Source organism: Lepidochelys kempii, chromosome 12, assembly GCF_965140285.1.
Source record: "Lepidochelys kempii isolate rLepKem1 chromosome 12, rLepKem1.hap1, whole genome shotgun sequence".
NCBI classification, from domain to species: Eukaryota; Metazoa; Chordata; order Testudines; family Cheloniidae; genus Lepidochelys; species Lepidochelys kempii.
The window spans coordinates 32,957,041-32,974,832 of record NC_136391.1 but is presented as its reverse complement, the minus strand read 5'-3'; the positions used below and the strand labels follow the sequence as shown (position 1 = coordinate 32,974,832).

The 17,792-nt window shown below is 45.6% G+C and overlaps 1 protein-coding gene across 6 annotated transcripts in view; it reads left to right on the top strand.

Annotated features, from left to right (window-relative positions):
* Positions 1 to 17,792, top strand: part of CMC2 (C-X9-C motif containing 2) — a 47,975-nt gene that overhangs the window by 5,882 nt on the left and 24,301 nt on the right. The window lies entirely within an intron of this gene.

Sequence of the window (17,792 nt, the reverse complement as noted above, 5' to 3'; positions counted from 1 at the left end):
GGCCAAGAAGCAATGGGCTTAAATTGCAGTAAAGGTGGTTTAGGTTGGACATTGGGAAAAACTTCCTAACTGTCAGGGTGGTAAAGCACTGGAATAAATTGCTCAGGGAGGATGTGGAATCTCCATCCTTGAAGATTTTTAAGAGTGGGTTAGACAAACACCTGTCAGGGATGGTCTAGATCAGGGGTTGGCAACCTATGGCACTCGTGCCAAAGATGGCACGCGAGCTGATTTTTAATGGCACGCAGCTGCCTGCCGGGCCCCGGCCGCTGGCCCCGCTCAGCCCACTGCCGAACCCAGGCCGGGACCCCGGCAGGCAGCAGTGTGCCATTAAAAATCCTGTCCGCCCTGGCCCGCTCTTCTCTGTGTGCCGCCCCCCCAGTGGGGGCAGGGTGAAGAAGCTTGGTCCTGCCGGCTGCTGCTGCAGGGCAGGCAAGCTCCCCCCTCCCGACCTCTTCCCCCAGCGTGCTGGGTTCCTGCCCCTCCTCCTCTCCCTCCCTGCCCCCGATCAGCTGATGGCCCTTGTGAAGGAGTGGGAGAAGCGGAGACACAGTGCATTCACTGCTCGGGGAGGAGGTGGAGAAGAGGTGGGGACGGGGTCTTGGGGAAGGGGGTGGAATCAGGGCATACCCCCTCCAACCCCCTGCTGTGAGCCGCTCTGGGCAGGTGGCTGGGAGCACCCGCACGACCCTAGCCCACACCCACTGCCCTGACCCCTACACCCCCCACACACACTCCCGCCCCTCTGTCCTGACCCCTGCCCCCCCGACCCCAGCCCTGACTCAAGCACCCTCCACACATACCCAGCACCCCCCTGCCCTGACTCCTGCACGCTCCTCAGACGCCCGCAGCCCCCTGCCCTGACTCCTGCACCCCCCACAGCCCATGCCCTGACTCTTGCACCCCCCACATTCCCACCCCCACCCTGAGCACCAAACGGGAGCTCCTGCACCCCCGCCCCATTCCCACCTGCACCCCTCACACCAAATGGGAGCTGCCCAGGTAAGTACTCCACACCCAAACCTCCTGCCCCAACCCTGAGCTACCCTCCCTCATTCTAGCTCCTGGCCAGACCCTACACCCCAACCCTCAGCCTGCTTCTTCACCCCCAGCCCTGTGCTCAGTGCACTCCCACCCTTAGCTCATGCAGAGAGAGAGGAAGAGAATGGGCTAGAACCAGGGAGAAGGTAGGTACTGACTCTATGTGGGCAAGGCTGGGATCCCAGACCTGGCAGCGAGCTGAAAGGGGCTGGCAGCCAGGTCCCTGGTGCGGATGGAACCCCAGACTGGAAGCGGGCTGAGCCGCTCAACCCCCTGCTGGTCTGGGGTTCTGGCTGCCAGCCCCTTGCCAGCCGGGGTCCCGGCCGCAGGTCCCGCTCAGCCTGCTGCCGGCCTAGGTGAATGGAACCCCAGGCTGGCAGCGGGCTGAGCGGGTCGGCAGCGTAAGATCAGCATTTTAATTTTAAATGAAGCTCCTTAAACATTTTGAAAACCTTGTTTACTTTACATACAACAATAGTTTAGTTATATAATATATAGACTTACAGAGAGAGACCTTCTAAAAAACGTTAAAATGTATGACTGGCATGCGAAACCTTAAAATAAAGTGAATAAATGAAGACTCGGCACACCACTTCTGAAAGGTTGCCGACCCCGGGTCTAGATAATACTTCGCCCTGCCATGAGTTCAGGGAGCTGGATTAGATGACCTCTTGAGGTCCCTCCCAGTCCTATGATTCTATTGTGACTCTAGTTACCCATACTGACTGATGATCATTAACTTGGAACAAATCAGATTCCAACAGCCATGGAGTGGTGAGAAATTGCTTGGAGTGAGTATTGTAGTGCTGCTGTTGATAAACTTCTCTATTGGTGTTTCACTTTCAACTCAGTGTGGTTTTTTTGTGTGAGAAGATAAATCTTATTAGAGGGTGGACTTCTCCTGTCCCTCTGCAATTATTTTAAAATAAACTTTTATGCTCATTAGGGGTGCCAAATTGAGAGAACTGAATATATGAAATTATCAGCAGAATAGGTACAGCATAGGCAGCAGCAGCTTCCCCACACTGTCTAGTCAGTATGCTTCAATTGTTAACTTCTTTGTGGGGGAACTGAAGAGATGCCATATGTTAATGACTTTTGGCTGCTACTATATTTGATCCTGTGACCTTCAGATGAAAGATTCTCTTGTATCTTAGTAGTTCGCTTAGCCATCCAGTCTTTCTCCTGCTCTTCAGTTAATATTGACTAATGTCCACCATAGGTTGTGTGGTATGGATGCTATAAATGGACATCAGAGGGGGATAGTGTAGGTATACTGTCAATATTGCATATAGCAGCACAGCAGGCCCAGAAAAAACAAAATAGACATTCTTTCTGGCTATGGTAGATGGAGAGCTGTGATAGGTGAAAGCTCTTCCACAACAGAATTGCAATTGGACTATCTTGCCCTTATTGCATACTCTTTGCTGTGGCATCTTTATACTCTGAGACCAAGTCTATACTGTGAAAATATATCGTTAGAAAATGTTAACTAACCAATTTCAACTAATATGATGTTACACATATCTTTAGTACCTAGTGATGACAGGGACAAGTCTTATTTAAAAATGTTTAGCTGGTCATGGTTGGGGTGACAATATATAGATGTTTAGCTGGTCATGGTTATTCTCTTGTGACAGAATATATAGATCTCCTCTCTGGGCTAGCAAGGAAGCACTGTCTAAAAAGGGACACAGCTGTTTGGAGTGATTGCAAAGGCGTTTGGGAGGGGATGGAAACAGTTTAGAGAAAAGGAAGGTTTCCTTTCTCGCTTCATATAAGATGTAAGTTGCTGGAAGACATAAGAGAGGAAGGAGTCACTGTTGGCATGTTCTCCAGTGTCTAGGGAAACCTTGCCGATAGGGCTGGAAGGACTGTGGGGTGTCTGGGCAAGGTAAATGGACTGACTTGTGAAACCCAGATGACCAGGGTAGGAACTGATTAAGCTGTAGGTGAGTCAAGTAAACTGTTTTCTTGTTGTGGCTTAATAAAGCAAACGTTGAGAAGGGGAAGAATGTTAAATGAATGACCCGTGGTTGGGATATGAATATTTCTAGAGCCCAGGAGGAGGGGAAACTAAGGCATGGTGGCGTACCCAGACTGGAAGGGGAGTGGCACCCTGCTACACCCTAGTAAATACATTTTCTAATGGAATTCTATTTTTCCTGAGAAAAGGCCCTAGTGTATTAAGCTCTGAGGTTCTCAAACACTCCGGTGATGGGTGCTTTATAGGAACCTGAATAGATTTTTTGCATCTTTCTCTATCTCTGATTAATTACTCTAGGATATGTTCAGTTACACATAGGTTTCTTTAATTTTTATAATCTCAGATCACCTGCTTTTTCAGTATTACTACCTCATAATTTAATTCCAAATCCTAACAATTTACAGCTTGAAAAAAGGCAAAAGCACTGACATTCATGCCATTGTAATTTGACAAGAATTAAAATATAATCCATTGAAGAATAAGAAACTCCCTGTTAGAACTGTTTATAAGCTATGCTTACTGTCCAAGCACTGTGTTTTGAATCAAGTTTCAAATAGCTTCTTGCTCTTAATTAAAGTAAAGATTGCTATCTTGTTTGGAAACTTCCAAGAAGGGAACAATTTAGTGTGACTATGTCTTGCTACTTGTATCGATACAACATTTTTTAAAAGATTTGGCATCTTCTCTCTGTACAGCTGGCCTTAACACCGGCTTCATTGAACTCCATTCAAAATACTGGTAGGATCATATTCCTAACTGGTTGTTCTATCCATGGCCCTCTCTCCATTGCATCAAAGAATAGCTCTTTGTCTTTGCATTTAAGGGCCTTCACCATTTACCCTGGCCCTATCTACCAGATAGCTTAATAAATTAGTAATCAGCCTCCATTTTTGCTTTGCCAGTGTCAAAGTTTGACTCAGACTCACAATTTATCAGACCACTCTGTTTTATTAGCAAAGCTGCTCTGCTAATACATTTAGAAGTGAGCCCCCCGAGTGGGGCTTGTGTCTCTTAATTTATACAGTTTTTGGAGAACAAGTTACAGAGAAGTTACAGACAAAAGAAGAAAAAAGATTTTAGTCACCACCCTTCGAGATCCCTGAGATTAGTCACGTATCTTCAATTACCTGCCACCCTTAACAATCTCCTTTAACAACTTCCAGTTAACTTAACTAATTGCCCTTCACACCTTCCATTCTGATGCCTGCTTCTTAGACCTGCTGGCTCTATCCTAATTGCTTCTCCATTCAAAAGCTAACTGTCCCTGCATGTGCTCCCTCAGATACTTTGTAACATGTTTTGGCATGCCCTGTCATATACAATGTATCCAGCATGTCCCCTTATACAACGCTATACTTATACAATGTTATACTTCCACACCAGCAATGGCATCTTTGATTGTCCACCTGTCTTTCTCCCCTACAGCTCTCTATTGCATGGGAAGAACTCCCATTCAAAACTCATTAAGCTATCACCTTTTTCTAAACCCTTACTTAAAGTCTACCTCTGCCATGATGCCTGCAAATCACTACTGTCTCCCATTGGTTGGGCAAGTGGCGAACTGAAAGTTCTAGTATTCTAATGACAGGTTTCAGAGTAACAGCCGTGTTAGTCTGTATTCGCAAAAAGAGTACTCTAAGGTGCCACAAGTACTCCTTTTCTAGTTTTCTAAGTTGTTAATTTTGTTATCTCCTACTCATTCGCACCCTGTTTCTCTTTAGTTCACCTGTCCTGTCCTCTTGACTCCAGGATTTGAAAGCCATTGAAGACAGGGTGTGTCTTTGTGTCTAGCACAATGGCACCCAGACCCTTGTCTGGGATTCCTCGGTGCTACTACAGTACAAATAATTTTTAAAAATTACTACATCTCACAGTCTTTCTCTGTAAATAGTCTGTTTCTAGTAGTTTCCTGTCTAGTTTAAAATTAAACTTGAATCGCTGTGTATTTTTTGAAGCAGTCATTATCCTCCTGAGACTACAGCTTCTGATTAGTCTTTTTTGCCTTGGCTTTTTTCATTATTCTATTCAGGAGCTTTTCTGCAGATCCAGCATCCTAAAAAAAAGGAGTTCCATTCACATGATACTGAATTTGTCGGAATATAGGACCATGATTTTGTATTAGATTTTTTTTTTGTTTTTAAATAGTGTATTTTGGACACATTGTCTTATGTAGCCAGGCTCATGTTGTTCTAGGAAGATGTCCAACCAATAAATCAGATGGATCTCTTGCACTGTCAGTCCTGTCTCTTAACTGAAACAAAGGTGTCCTTATTTTACCACCCCCCTCTCCCCGTTTGCTTCTCATTGGGATTTTGAGTACTTCCTGGACATATTTGATAGTGTGTAGTGTTAAAATTTAATAGTTTAGATACCCAAATCTCCATAAAGCGGATTACATCCTTCCACTTGGTTCCCTCTGGTGGGCCCACGTAGGGGCAATTTACTTAGAGCAAATAATACCCAGCAGTGCTAAATTATGGCAAAGAAAATTATAGACCTTAAGAGTGATTCAGGTTTTTGGAGCGTGGGCTGTATCTTTGAGGCCAGAAAATATAGTCATCCATCAAGGATGATCGTTTCTCAGAGTACCTACCTTAGCTTTGAGATTCCCAAATATGACCTATCTTCTTTTCCCATCTCCCTCATCTTATCCAAGTGAGCATACAGTAAAAAGCACTGATACCTGCATGGTCATTTTTAATTTAGTCTGTTCCATTAAAAGCTTGTTCAGAAAGTTGGGAGGAAACTGACCTGTCAGTGTTTACCTTTAGCTCCTTTGGCATTCTGCACCAAACTCATTACATAACTATTATCTGTATAGTGGTTGCCAAATATGGAGAGAGAAATATGGAAAATTAACACATTTCAGGCAATATTCTTAAAGAGAAATCCTAGGAGCTTACCAATTTGTGTCCTGTCTCACTAGTTAGTGCTGCCCCATGATGAAATATACTAGCGTCTCTAAATAAATGCACAGACTTCATCTTTTAACCTCTATCCAAATAATCACTTCAGATCTTAATGGTGTTTGCCTGGCATTTTAAAGCCCATTTTTCTCCCAGAGCAATTGCTCTACTTTCCTAATATTATCCTTGTGCTTTACTGCTAATATTTCTTTCAGAGCAATTGCTTGTTTCCCTTGATATTCTTTATCCAGCATTTCTGGTAATAGATCTCTCAGAGGAATTTATACATATAAAAAAAGTTCTTTCCAGACATTTATTGCCAAAAAATCTTTCAGCATCACTCTGTTCTTAATATCTTAGTAAGTTTTCATCTGTGTTAAAATTCTGTCTACATTGATTTATTCACCACTGACAAGCTAGTTACTATCTTAGAATAACTTTTTAGGGTTTTTGCAATGAAACTAGCAACCTTCCCCCAATGCTTCCTTTGCTGCTCTTGAAACTTCTCCTGTCAAATAGTGTTCCTGACCACAAGTCATTGTGCATTTTCTTACATGTAGGTCTGTCACATCCACCTTGAGATCATCAGCTCCCCTCTCTCTCATAGGCTTACTCGTGAACCTACATAATACTTAGCATTTAAAGCACCAGTCATTCAAAGATCTCAAAACATTTAACAGATGCTAATTAAGTCTTCCATCCATCATTTTAGGTGGCTTATTTTACCCATATTATGAATATGTTAACTTGGTACACATAAGCAACAATGCAATTTGAGATGGCTGACTGAGCTTTGAAGAATTTAATGATGAACTGCAAGCATACTCGTGTTGTGGCCTATCATGAAATATGTTACAATGAGGGTATCTGGTTAGTCTTCTCCCATTTAAAGAGTTCATTGCGTCAGGGGTATCTAAATGTTTTTCAGGAATGATTAACAGTTTTTTTACTTTGGCTGAACACAACTTTATTTGGTAAGTTAATGACTGAACATTATCTGATAAGAGAGAATTCAGAGCACTAATGTTACAAAGCTGAATGATTATGTATTCTGTAAATCCTAGGTGAAGTCAGTGGAACAACTCGTGAATAAGATCTGGGCACTAGAAGACTTAATTGGGGAAATGTAGCCTTGAACAGACATCTGTTTATGCTTTTAGGGCCTTTTCTCACTTCATATGAAAATAGTTTCTTTATAGGAATTACGCCACTAATCCATTCTAAATGGAGAATGGGAATGACCTTTTTATTGTCATGCTTCCCTTCCCTCCCTTCTGTTCTTCTGTTTCCTTCATTGGATTCTCACACTCTCACAAATCTTGGGAGACAGGCCAGTCCTTGCCTACAGCCCCGCAACCTGAAGCAAATACTCACCAACAACCACATACCACACAACAGAACCACTAACCCAGGAACTTATCCTTGCAACAAAGCCCGTTGCCAATTGTGCCCACATATCTATTCAGGGGACACCATCACAGGGCCTAATAACATCAGCCACACTATCAGAGGCTCGTTCACCTGCACATCCACCAATGTGATATATGCCATCATGTGCTAGCAATGCCCCTCTGCCATGTACATTGGTCAAACTGGACAGTCTCTACGTAAAAGAATAAATGGACACAAATCAGATGTCAAGAATTATAACATTCATAAACCAGTCGGAGAACACTTCAATCTCTCTGGTCACGCGATCACAGACATGAAGGTCGCTATCTTAAAACAAAAAAACTTCAAATCCAGACTCCAGCGAGAAACTGCTGAATTGGAATTCATTTGCAAATTGGATACTATTAATTTAGGCTTAAATAGAGACTTGGAGTGGCTAAGTCATTATGCAAGGTAGCCTGTTTCCTCTTGTTTTTTCCTAACCCTCCCCCCCCCCCCCCCGATGTTCTGGTTTAACTTGGATTTTAACTTGAAGAGTGGTCAGTTTGGATGAGCTATTACCAGCAGGAGAGTGAGTTTGTGTGTGTATGGGGGTGGGGGGGATGTGAGAAAACCTGGATTTGTGCAGGAAATAGCCCAGCTTGATTGTCATGCACATTGTGTAAAGAGTTGTCACTTTGGATGGGCTGTCACCAGCAGGAGAGTGAATTTGTGTGGGGGGGTGGAGGGTGAGAAAACCTGGATTTGTGCTGGAAATGGCCCACCTGATGATCACTTTAGATAAGCTATTACCAGCAGGACAGTGGGGTGGGAATAGGTATTGTTTCATATTCTCTGTGTATATATAAAGCCTGCTGCAGTTTCCACGATATGCATCTGATGAAGTGAGCTGTAGCTCACGAAAGCTTATGCTCTAATAAATTGGTTAGTCTCTAAGGTGCCACAAGTCCTCCTTTTCTTTTTGCGAATACAGACTAACACGGCTGTTACTCTGAAACCTTCATTGGATTGTTAGGGCAGGTCTTCACTACCTGCTGGATCGGTGGGTAGTGATCCATTTATCGCGTCTCGTCTAGACATGAGACATCGATCCCCAAATATGCTCCCCATTGACTCTGGAACTCCAGCTTGTGAGAGGCGGAAGCGGCGTCGACGGGGGAGTGGCAGCGGTCGACTCGCCACCATCCTCACAGCCAGCTAAGTCAACCTAAGATATGCCGACTTCACCTATTCACGTAGCTGAAGTTGCGTATCTTAGGTTGGAAGCCACCTCCTCCCACCCATCCCCCTCCAGTGTAGACCAGGGCTTAGTCAGTGCTTTCTATTTCTGAGGCCTTGTTTACACTACAAAGTTTTGTTGGCAAAAGTTATGCCACTTTAATAAAAGTGCTTTCATTAAAACTGCTGTTGCATGTCCACACTAGCTCTGTGTGTCGGCAGAGCCTGTCCACACTAGCAGCTCTTACATCGACATAGAGACCAGTGCACTGTGGTAGCTATCCCACTATGCAACTGGCTGCAGGGTGCTTTGGGAAGGGTTTGCAATGCCTCATGGGGCAGGGACAGTGTCACATGATGCAGGTTTCTCAATCCCATGGTTCCAGGGGCATCCTAGTAGATTATCAGCTGCTTTTTCAGCTGAAGTGGGGGATGGGGTAGAGAGGAAAGTGGTGTGTCTGGGGCAGGGGAGACAGCAGGAAGACCGATCTATCCTGGGACATCCTCCCCACCCCCCACATCAGCCCCCTGCTCGGCACAGCAGTCTCTCCCGAAGCAGCCCACTCTGTCAGCCTGCCTGCCTATGATTCTGTGATTCCCTCCCTGAAGCTGCTGGGAGCAGTATCCTGAGCAGCTCTGTTGTGAGCTCTCCGTGCTGAGGAATGTCAAAGCAGCACAGCAGTCCCTCCCCCCTCCACAGCAGCAGTCTGCCTGCCGCTGTGTTCCTAGTGCAGGACAGAACAGGAGCATTCCAATGATTTGTTCTTTGTTTCCCAAAGGGAGCAGCATGCTCAGCTGTCAGATGCTTCCCAGAGCTTTGAAAGGGGAGGGGTGCATTCCTGCAGGGCAGCAGAGATCAAAACAGTGAGCAGAGCGGTCACAGCATTGTGGGATGCTGGTGGAAGCCAGTTCTGTCAACAAAACAAACAGTGTCTACACTGATGCTTTGTCGCTTTAACTTTGCTGCAAAAGGCTTTATGCCTCTCATTGAGGTGGTTTTATTTTGTTGGCAAACCAGCAGAGTTTTGCCACCAAAAATAGTTTTGTAGTGTGTATACCTCCTGACAAAACTTTGTAGTGTAGACAAGACCCGAGAGAGCTGATCAAGATGACACCTCTGGCAGAAGACTGATTGAGACTGCAAGCTGATTATCAAATCACTGGCACACACCACCAGTCAGTCTTACACCTATTATACTAATACAAAATCACTGAAGAGCTCTCAAAAATGTTAGCCAATGCTATGAGGAAAATCCATGGACAAATTAGTAGAGTCCTGCAAATCCACAAATATCCACTTTATATATATCTGCGCAGGGCTCTACAAATTAGAAACACTGACTTACTATGGTGTGCAACCAAAAATTGGTAGTGGCATGGCAGAGTTCTTACTTGAATCACTTATGGCATGTCTATGTGTAAAGGCTGCAGTGGAACAGCAGCACTGGTGCAGCGCTTCAATGAAGACGATACCTATGCCGATGGGAGGACTTCTCTCTTTGGTGTAGGTACTCCACTTCCGCGAGAGGCGGTAGCTGTGTCAATGGGAGAAGCCATCCTGTCAACTCAGTTGTCTACACAAGGGGTTAGGTTGGTAGAACTATGACACTCAGGAGTGTGGATTTTTGATACCATTATGCTGTAGTTATACCATTGTAAGTTTATAGTGTAGACCTGGCCTTAGTTGGATGCAGATATTGGGTCTGTCATCTGCAGTTTTAGGATCACTTGTTAATTTGCTGACAGGAACATTTAGCAATTTGTGCAGTTCAAATTTTGCTGCATTAGGGGTATAGTGTAGTATTAGACTTCCACACAGTAATGTGGAGGAGGGGCTTGAAAGAAAATACCACAGCAATTATATTAATGTGGAGGAGTGTTTAAAACACTTCAAATAATGTAAATATTCTTCAAGTGCTTGCTCATGTTGATTCCATGTTTGGGGTGTGTGCGCCGTGTCCATTTGCGTCCCATTATGCCATTACCCCGCAGGTGCAGAAAGACTCAAGCTTCGGTAGAGCTGTGCTGCAGGCTGCAAGACAGTGAACTCCGAGCCCACCTCCTGGGATACTGCTTGTGAGTTACGTAATGTGGAATCGACATGAGCAAGTGCTCAAAGAGGAAAAAATGATTAGCTACCTTTTGTAACGGTTGTTCTTCGAGTTATGTTGCTCATGTTCATTCCATGATCCACCCTCCTACCCGCCATTGGAGCTGACAGCAAGAAGGAACTGAGAGGGCTGGCGGTGCCTCATATACTGGCTCATGAGCATGGCACTCCAGAGGGCGCCAGAGCCAACCCTATGGATACCACTAGGGGAAAAATTTCTAACAGTGGTACACGCAGTGTGTGCACATCTAACACGGAATGGACATGAGCAACACATCTAGAAGAACAACAGTTAAGAAAGGTAGGTAACTGTTTTTTTTTCTCATTGTGGCAACAGGGAGACTATTTCAGAGGCTGGAAAATTAAGAGGCTTCTATGTTGCTTGGATTTATGTAAATTTCTTTTGTGAGCATTATAGACTATTAGGGTATGTCTACACAGAAACTAGACCCCCCTGGCTGGCCTGTGCTGGGCTTGGGCTGTGGGGCTGTTTTATTGCTGTGTAAAATTCTGGGCTCTAGGACCCTGCAGGGTGGGAAGCCCAGGTTCCAGCTCAAGCTTGGAAGTTTGCACAGCAGTGAAACAGCGCTGCATCCTGAGCCCTGGAGCCGAGTCAGCTGGCATGGGCCAGCCAGGGATTTTTCTTTGCTGTGTAGACATGCCCTTAAGGCTTAGAGCAGTACTACTCAAAGTGGTGGTCTGGTCCGCGAGCCATCGGCTGCCGGTCTGCGCACACATTGGGAAAAAAAATTGCTGGTCCCCCACATCAGATAGCTTGAGAAGCACTGGCTTAGAGTCCCTGCTGGGCAGCATATTGGCTTGATTGAGAGGTTCTAATCTTTCTGGCCCCAAACTTCCCATCACCCGTTCAGTTGCACATTTGGTAGAAATAGTGGGAGCTCTAGTGCAGACAGGACTTTAGCTGAATATCATCATTATAAGCACTGTTGTTTAACCTGAAGGTCTAACTGTCCTCTAATGATGCTTAAAATGTCAGCTTTGATGATAAAGTGGTTAGAACAGTAGTGGTTGCCTAGAGCGTGGTTTACACTAGCATTCTCACTCATGATACCTATTGGGGCTGAAAAGTCATAGAATTCTCTGCCATTCCTCGAGGGGGAAAGCTTAGTTTAAACAAGATCTAAGTGACCTAAGTAGCCTCAGTGAGAGGAGAGATTATTTCTTAAAATGACAACTAAAAATTAAATAAAATACCAGCTTGTATAAAATACTGACTCTTTCCTTCCTCCTTAAAGGGACACTGCTAGATACTTTTGGACCCAAAATTCAGCTTTTCTGTGTGGCTTTCAAAAAGAAAATTTCAAAAACTTGAATGAAGAGAATTTCAATTAAAATATTTTGTTTTATAGTGAGGGAAGGGGTTGGCTTTAAACATAAAAATGAGTTGTTTGTGCCCCAAATGTGGCAGTGCTAAGCTATTGTAATGTGAGTAATTTACAGTGAAACTGACCATTCTGTTTTCATTGTCCAAGGTAGTGAAGTACCAAAAAAACCAAAACATAAATGATTAATAGTATTTGATATTTGAAGATCCTTTCAGTTTTAATCAAAGGTAATGGTAGTGACATAGCTAAGGATGGAGATGTTGAAAAATGACTTTTGACCTTTTGTCCCTGTATTTTTAAGACAGTTTCTAATAGGGACTGGATTTTAGGATTTCTATTATAGGGTGATTCACCAGGTATTAACTCCTTGCCACTGGTTGGTTGAATGGATCCTCATTAAGTGGAGTTTTTGCTTCTGGCAGAAGTCATTGCTATTTATTTCATTAGGCAGTACTGTTTCTCTGGGAGATGTCCCAGTGAAGTTGCCTCCTTAGGGCATGGCTACACTTGCAGATGTAGAGCGCTTTGAGCTAAACCAGCCTTTGGAGAGTGCAGAAGGGAAAGCGCTGCAATCTGTCCACACTGACAGCTTCAAGCGCACTTGCGTGGCCACATTTGCGGCAGCAACATTGGGAGTGGTGCATTATGGACAGCTATCCCACGGAGGCCCTCTTCCTATTCTGGCTCTGTGGCTTATGAGAAGGGGGTGGGGAGTGCGGGGGCATACTGGGTCCTGTCCCAACAATACGTGATGCATCGGTTCGCGTCCCAGCAATCCCTGTGCTTCCGTCCGCATTGCCATCTTTCAACGTTTTTTGTACTGTGCGCTCTGCCTTTGCTTTCGGTTTGCGGGAATGGAGCCTGAACTGCTGAAGAATATGCTGACGAGTCTCGCCATCACTTCACATTTTGGCAGTCGAGTTACTCCTTAAGATCCAAACTGACAGTGAGGACTCTGATGATGATATCAACTCGAGTAATACATATGACACAAAATTGCTTGTGGTATTCACGGACATGCTCACCACCATGGAACTCTGCTTTTGTGCTCAGGAAACAAGCACTGAGTGGTGGGATCACATCGTCATGGAAGTCTGGGATGACGAGCAGTGGCTGCAGAACTTTTGGATGAGAAAAGCCACTTTCATGGCTCTGTGATGAGCTCACCATTTAAAGGGCCGCTGGCGCTCTCTGTATGGGAAGCTGGACCTCGCAGATGACAGCATCCCCGCGGTTATATCCGCGTGCTGTACCCTCCATAACATTTGTGAAGGGAAGGGTGAAAGATTCACTCAGGCGTGGAACTTGGAGGTTCAACACCTGGAAGCTGAATATGAACAGCCAGAGAGCAGGGCTATTGGAGGGGGCCCAGCGCGGGGCTTCAAAGATTAGGGATGCCTTGAGGGAGCAATTTGAGGCTGAAAGCCACCAGTAATGTTTGGTGCCCTGCATGGGAGTGAAGTACAGTGGTTCCAATGTTAGTAGGAATCTGTGTTTGCTACGCTGACTTGCAGTGCCTGTTGTTTTCCTGGCCTAACGTATCTTTTACTTTATGCAGTAATAAAGAATGTTTTCAAAGCCAAAAAATCCATTTATTGAAAAGAAAATACATTTATTGAAAAGAAACACAAATGCTTGGGAAACAGAAAGGGCAAGGGGGTGGGGTGGGAAACGGTACAATCACAAATTTGCGTATGTCCTGTTATCATACTCAGCCTTCCTGTCTGGAGTGCTGTGCAATGAGTGCTGCACTTCAGCGTGGCTTTAATGCTTGGTGATGGGGGTTGAGTGCAGTGGGTAAGGGTCGTAGTTTTCAGAGCTGGGTGGTGAAGCTACGGGTGTTGGAGGCAGCTGGGTGGTGGTAAGAACCCTGATGTTGGGGAAAGTGGGTTGGATGTGACAAGGGGGCACAAGGGAAAGAGTTTGGGGACTATGGATACGGGGGGAGGGGTGGAGCGGGCAGGCACGGTAGAGCTCCACCTGCATGGCTATGAGCGTCTGGATCGAGTCCGCGTGGCGCTCCATGATGCTTATTAGTCGATCCATGCTTTGCTGGCACAAAAGCACAGAGCTCCGGCAGCACTCTTTATTCTGCTGGTGGATCCTCCTTTCGCACTCCCTCCACTCCTGCGCTTTTACATTCTCATTAAGGGACTGCTGCATTACTTTATGCAGCATGTCTCCTTTGCTTCTACTTGATCTCTTCCTTATTCTTTGGAGTCTTTCGGCCGGTGATAACATGGACGGCTGAGATCTTAAGGTTGCATCTGTAAAGGCAAAATGCAATACTTAACAGAGGCATCATTGTTCACACCAGTCAGAGCAATGATTCCCCTCTACTTAAGGGCAAGCACAGTTTACCCAATAGCATAATTTGCCCGTCCCAATGCTAGTGCACATAATCCACGGGGGCCCCAAAATGGTGAGTAAGCACAGGGTCCAGGGGGACTGATTGTTTCATGGCCGTACTGTCCTCTAGGTTGGGGAGAGCCAACAGCTGCAGAGGGCCCCTATACTGAACACTTTCCCCACATTTTCCACAGGAGTTTGTCCTGGAAGATATTTCGCTGCTGACCTGGGTAGTCTTCTACTACAATGCGGTTTCCACCCTGGCCCATATACAGCTTGCCTGTGTGCAGCAATGGTCCCCCACCCCTCATGGCACAGTGGCATGGACATGTTAGCCTGACTGGGACAAGGACCACAGTGGCTCTCCCAAGAAACCTGCACAAGCGCATTGCCCAAGTTCTGGATGAGACCTTTGAGGAGATCACTGAGGCCGATTACCATGATGTGAGAGAGCACATCAACGCCCTATTCCGCATCTAGGCCTGCATACAGCCCTAACCCTCCTCACCTCGAACCCCAACTTCCTTCCCAAAATAAAACCCACTTACCAGGAACCTCCTCTGGTGTTTGTCCTTCCCCAAGCACCGGCCACCGCGACTGGCTACCTTCCTTCTGGCTGCATGCATCTAGGGATTCCAGGGTGTCTTCCTCCTCCTCAGCACCCTCGCTCCTGCTTTCCTCCTCCTCCTCCTCCTCCTCCTCCTCCTCCTGCCTTGTTGAACTGGGCTCTGAAGTGTCCATGGTGGTCCTTGGAGTGGAGGTGGGGTTGTCCCCCAAGTATCGCATCCCTCTCTTTGTAGAAACGGCAGGTTTCGGGGGCACCACCGGAGCGGCAGTTTGCCTCGCGGGCTTTGCGATAGGCATTCCACAGCTCCTTCACTTTAACCCTGCACTGCAGTGCATCCTGGTCATGGCCCGTTTCCATCATGTCCCTTCGTATCTGCCCAAAGGTGTCGTAATTCCTACGGCTGGAGCACAGCTGGGACTGGACAGCTTCCTCCCACCAAACACTGATGAGGTCCAACACCTCGCCATTGCTCCATACTGGGAATCGTCTGGCGCGTGGAGGCATGGTCACCTGGAAAGATGCGCTGAGAGAACTCCATGCTTGGCTGAGCAAACAGGAAGGGGATTTTCAAAATTCCCAGGGAATTTAAAGGGCAGGTCTGACGGTTGGTCATGCTGAGGGCAGGGCAGTAGAGTTCAAAGTGATGAGCAGAGTGGCTAGAACAGGCATTGTGGGAGACTTCTGGAGGCCAATCAGACCAGGGCGTCCACACTGGCACCGCAGTGCTCCAGCGGGGGTCATCAAACATTATTCCACTTGCCAAGGTGGATTACCAGGAGCGCTCTAGCCGCAGAGTTAGAGCGCTCTACGTGCCTTGCCAGTGTGGACGCGTCATGAGTTAGAGCACATGGGGCTGCTTTAATGCGCTCTAACTCGCAAGTGTAGCCATGCCCTTAGTTAAGCACAGCCTCTTGCATTAAAGAGAAGTTAACTAGTTTTTGTTCTGAGTAATTGCTTGTGAAGGGAAGGTTAGTAACAGCGTCAGATGCCAAAGCTCTGAGGTAACTCAGAAGTAGCTATTCTAACTACAGTGAGGGCTTGTCTACACTGGCAATTTACAGCACTGCAACTTTCTCGCTCAGTGGTGTGAAAAAACACCCCCCTCAGCGCAGCAAGTTTCAGCACTGTAAAGTGCCAGTGACCAGAGCTTTCTCCCAGCACTCTGCCATGACTGCACAAGCCACGTTAAAAGCGCTGCAGCGCTTTAGCATTGCCAGTGTAGACTAGCCCTGATAGCTTGCAATATTCCCTTCAATCCCAACTGTTGTCAGCAGTTACTCTTGTATATATGTTTATTCCTACATGGAGTTCTTTGAAGAACTGATTGCAGGGTCAGGCATTTACTCGGCAAATCTAACCCTGATGTGGAAGGTGTGATGCTTTGGGATTCACCCAGGCCAGTAAGGCGTTCAGTCTTGCAACTCTGGGTGCCTTAAATGCTATGCAGCTGTGGCTCACAGTCATGTCACCAACAGCCACCATACAAGCAAGAAAGTCTCACTCTGGCTTCCACGGCTCAATTACTCTTTGCAGGGGGATCTCACTAACACTTGTAACCCAGAATTGTTCCCAAAAGCATTTCTCTGCTGTGCTCAGCCCCCTCTCATGGTAGCACTCACCCCCATTGAGACTAAGTGGTCATCTTCCCCCACTTGCTTGCCTGATGGCTTTTTTTTACATTGCATGTGACTGTGCTTTTCATTTTCTGAGGTCATACCTTAATTTACATTGGAGACTGCAGTCAAGCCTGGAAAACAACACTGCCAAATATATTTGAGGGACATATTTTCCAGCACATCTGCATAGCTTTTTACATGTCAACCCTACATACACCATGCAAGAATATTAATGATCAGTGAGTTACTAGTTTGAATATATTCTAGTTACTAGTGAGTTACTAGTTTTTGATACAAGACACCTTCTAAATAAATATCATGACAACAGTGTGTGGGGTGCACACAAAGGTAAGCAGGCCAGTTGAGACACATTGCTACATACCAAGAAGCCCCTTTTCCTGTGGCATTGGGATGCTCTTAGGGTCACAGAGGGCCCCTCTCATAACAGATTATTTATCTTCAGTGTTGGACCATGTCTCTTCATGGAGCAGTTCACTGGTGTAGTCCAGTGGTTCTCAAACTATTGTACTGGTGACCCCTTTCATATAGCAAGCCTTTGAGTGTGACCCCCCCCTTTATAAATTAAAAACACTTGTTTATATATTTAAAACCATTTTAAATGTTGGAGGCAAAGTGGGGTTTAGGGTGGAGGCTGACCGCTCGTGACCCCCCCCCCCATGTAATAACCTCATGACCACCAGTTTGAGAACCCCTGAGCTATACTGATATGCTATACAGCAAAGCCCTCCTAGTGTAGACACAATTATATTTGCAAAGCTGCACTTTCACTGGTGTAGTTTATATTGTCATCCCCAAACAAAACAAGCTATACCAGTACAAGTATTGTTTAGCCAGTTTAACTGTGTCTACTTTAGGGGCTTCTGCCAGCACAGCTATGTCAGGGATCAAAACCTCTTCACATCCCCAATTGATGTAAGTATGCAGGAGGACATTTGTAGTGTAGACTTTAGTTTAGTTCATGTGCTTCGCCAAATTTCTGGCTGTTGAATAGTGTGCAGTAGGAACAGCAGTTATCTGAACATTCATTACTTAAGGTGTGAAGTGACATGAAAGCCTCTTTCTAGAAAGGGGATGATCTAATTTGTATTTCCTTGTAGCATTCTACAGGCCAGATCATTCTAATAAGCAACGGAATATTTTTTTAAATAGAGAACTTCAGTCAATGGATTATGTATTTGAATTCCGGATGTCAACTATTTAGATCACCTTTAATCAAAGTGTGTTGTGCCAAATACGGT